The sequence below is a fragment of the Ornithodoros turicata genome, chromosome 2 (assembly GCF_037126465.1).
Source record: "Ornithodoros turicata isolate Travis chromosome 2, ASM3712646v1, whole genome shotgun sequence".
Lineage (NCBI taxonomy): Eukaryota > Metazoa > Arthropoda > Arachnida > Ixodida > Argasidae > Ornithodoros > Ornithodoros turicata.
Window position 1 is genome coordinate 103,106,748 of NC_088202.1, and position 4,367 is coordinate 103,111,114.

A 4,367-nucleotide genomic window follows, 5' to 3' on the forward strand; every position below is an offset into this window, starting at 1 on the left:
TCTGCAAGAAAGCACTCTCTTTTGCTTCTTTGTTACCTCAAAAGTATCTAGGTGTGACTTTATTTATTTATTTATTTTTCTACGTGGTGCACTTCTAAGCTCTCGGCTATAAATGAGCTGAAGGCCGAAATGCTTTTTCCATACTGAAAAACCTCAAGACTATCGATGACAAGAAAACACAAATGAATAAGGTCTTGAACATAGATACTTTGCTTGTGTGCATTTCCTTGTCATCCCTAGTACCCTAGTCTTGGTTTTTTTTTGTCTATGGATCAATCATCCTTTCAGCACTTTTTCCTGTGTTTGTCATAAGATACGTGTTCCTGTACTAGGGTCAAGTTTACAACCCTCTCAGCTGGAGGCACCTCATGTTATTTTATTCCTGAACATCTGTCATAACCGTGTATTCACACACGCAACATTTCCCAGAATACTTCAGCAGAAGATGCGCAAAACGTCATGGATTACTGCCGCAAGGTCAGCACGAGCGCTCAGCCACAGGATATTCCATAGGAGACAACAGGGCCGGTGTTGTTGTTTGCTATGCGCGCAGTAGGCCCACTCCTGATATTTTGGCACCGTCCGAATGCTCCACATTAGACGCGTGGAACTTCCACTGCGTGTGCAGTCTTTTTGCTTTTTCTTCCACTACAATACTCCATGAGGATATGTCACTCACATGAATACACAGTAAGTGATCGTAAGGGTGTCGGAGGTGAGGGGGAAGGTCGACGTGATGGTTCAAGAAAGACCTTGTTCCTGTTCTCTGACTGGCTCACTTTTTGTTTTGTCTTCGCGTACGTTCGTGTTTGTCATTCGTACCTGTGCGAAAGCATCATATGGATGTGAACATTCCACCAAAATCATAGAACATATTCCGTTATTAGGGTCTTTCATTGCTCCTTTAGCAAGGCCATTTCTGCAGTGGTAATGCCACCATGGGGCACCACATAAAGTGATGTAACATCTACTGGTCTTGAACAGCTGGGCAGTGGTGGTCGATATTGATTTAGGATATGGAGAAACTGATTTGTAACCCTGATGTCAGATGATAGCCTCTGGGGCCGGGTTATGCCTTCAGACGAAGCAAGGTGACGCAGAGCTAACGAATATGATGTAGTCCTCTTCAGCTATTGCAATAAGTGATCGCGAGCCGCCCTTCATCTGCTCCCCTAGTAACACAAAATGTTGCCGGAACATTGTTGCAATGTTGCCCCCAAATGTTGTCAAAACGTGGCTAATGTTCTTTTGAAGCCACATCCTATAGTAACGTTACATGCGAACATTGCTCCATCATTGCCACAATGTTTGAATTAGCTTTGCAACATTGCTGCAATGATACTGCAACATAATGACAGCATGTTTTCAACATTGTTCCAACTTTGCTGCAACATGACAACTGCAACATTCATAAGGGCAGCGTTATGACAACATTTAGGTAATATTGGCAAGAGGTTGACGGAGCTATTTGTGCGCTATTTATTTCTTCTTTCTTTTTTGCGTCGAATCACAGATGCATACTGACTGCAAACACTTACACGCCACTGGCAGCCGACTTGAGCTCCGCAAATCCCCGCTTCACTTATTGGGGTGGGGCTAGGGGAGACCGCTTGGGTATCCCGTTTGAATATAGGGGAACTGTCGTCAACCAGTAGCCTCTATTTACGAACAGGATGGAACATATACTAAAATGCAAAGTGTTGGGGCATGCTCATTAAGTGTAGCAGTGCATACAACGTTTGCAACGGTGGCAAGGATGTGTCCTTGAAGTTATCCTTGCATCTGCAAGAGTCAAGTGTACTCAACAATATTTTTGGCATCCCTCCCTGTCATATACTGTGTTTTTAATTCAAGCTTTCTTCTGTAATATGATTACCTACTTTTTGGAGCTGTAAAACCGGTAGGTTTCTTCTGTGGGTAAGAGCGTTATGCGGTGTAATGTTGCTGGAAAGTCAATGCACAACGTTCAGGAAACGTAGAGCCACAATGTTTCTCCAACGTTGCTCTGCAATGTTGCATGAACATTGGTGAATGTCAAGTAATGTTGGTCCACTTCTGACAATGCTGCAGGAACGTTCGGCCCGCAATATTGCTCAAACGTTGACCTTCCATGTTGCTTGAACATTGCTGAATGTCAAGTAACGTTGGTCCACTTTTGATAATGTTGCAGGGACGTTGCAAAATGTTGATAAACGTTGCCCCACATTGGACAACATTCGCAACATTGCTGCAACGTCGAGGCCACAATATGTGCTACGTCTCTTAATTGAAAACTAAGTTAATTGCCGATATTGAGAATAATATTCTAGGTCTATAAACATTAATTAAGCAGGGCTTTATGAAACAAACTAACTTGTTTCTGTTCCATCGTAAACAACGGGAAATCTATCCTGGCGTCAGCATCTCCCTATAGTAGCACATATTGTGGCCTCGACGTTGCAGCAATGTTGCGAATGTTGTCCAATGTGGGGCAACGTTTATCAACATTTTCCAACGTCCCTGCAACATAATCAAAAGTGGACCAACGTTACTTGACATTCAGCAATGTTCAAGCAACATGGAAGGTCAACGTTTGAGCAACGTTGCGGGCCGAACGTTCCTGCAGCATTGTCAGAAGTGGACCAACATTACTTGACATTCACCAATGTTTATGCAACATTGCAGAGCAACGTCGGAGAAACATTGTGGCTCTACGTTTCCTGAACGTTGTGTATTGACTTTCCAGCAACATTACACCGCATAACACTCTTATCCTCAGAAGAAACCTACCGGTTTTACAGCTCCAAAAAGGTAGGTAATCATATTACAGAAGAAAGCTTGAATTAAAAACACAGTATATGACAGGGAGGGATGCCAAATATGTTGTTGAGTACACTTGACTCTTGCAGATGCAAGGACTAACTTCAAGGACACATCCTGGTCACCGTTGCAAACGTTGTACGCACTGCTACACTTAATGAGCATTGCCCCAACACTTCGCATTCTAGTACATGTTCCATCCTGTTCGTAAATAGAGGCTACTGGTTGACGACAGTTCCCCTATATTCAAACGGGATACCCAAGCGGTCTCCCCTGGCCCCACCCCAATAAGTGAAGCGGGGATTTGCGGAGCTCAAGTCGGCTGCCAGTGGCGTGCAAGTGTTCGCAGGCAGTATGCATGTGATCCGACGCAAAAAAGAAAGAAGAAATAAATAGCGCACAAATAGCTCTGCCAACCTCTTGCCAATATTACCTAAATGTTGTCATAACGTTGCCCGTATGAATGTTGCAGTTGTCATGTTGCAGCAAAGTTGGAACAATGTTGAAAACATGTTGTCATTATGTTGCAGTATCATTGCAGCAATGTTGCAAAGCTAATTCAAACATTGTGGCAATGTTGGAGCAATGTTCGCATGTAACGTTACTAGGATGTGGCTTCAAAAGGACATTAGCCACGTTTTGACAACGTTTGGGGGCAATATTGCAACAATGTTCCGGCAACATTTTGTGTTACTGTGTTACTGAAGTGTTATTTCTGTTCGTGAAATCAATTAGCGTTTTCATTATAGCAACCGAAATACGACTAATAAAATTATTTTCCCATTTGTAATTCACTGCTACAGGTCCTTCAAGAGAAAAACCATCACCATTTGCTTCACTCAGCTCCGTATCGACCACATTTCTGCGCTGTCTTTCGTGTTCTGTTGAATGTTCGTCCTTCAATAGTCCCACGGCACACGAATTTCTATGACAAACTAGAGTCTGTGAAGCCTGCTGCGCATCTGAGGAGGCGCAGAGATCGATAGCTCATCTCTATAAGGTATATACTCGTATCAAATGCAAACTTTTACGCAGAATACTCGCGCGCACAGTACGCGCTCTTCGACAAGGTCTCCGACTCTCCGCCCGCGCGAGGCGGTGGATATTTGCGCGGAAGGCTTGGAACACGACCTACTCTATACTAGAGACCTGGACAGCTGGCGCTCCCCTATGGGAGAGACGGGTCATGGGTTAGTTACGTTAGTGACCGCTGCAAGCGCCACATAGCATTATTGGAGAGAGGGAATCACCCTTGCCACCGTCTTTGGTCTGCTAGGGATACACAGGCTGTTGCTAAGCCCGTTGCTAAGCACGCGCTATTCTCTCTCTTATGCTGCTTCGTCGTTGTCAACACAGCCTACCATACATCGCCGCGGTTTCGACAAGTCACGTGGTAACAAATAGTGCGAGCTAGCGCCAAATCCCATAGCCAAGCGGCGATTGCCAGAACTACTACCCCGGTGCTGGGAGCATTGCGGACGTCCAGGTCTCTAGTATAGTAGTAGGTCGTGGCTTGGAACCGGATCGCCGTGCAAGGCGGAGGCACAAATGCGCATGCGCAAGTTCTT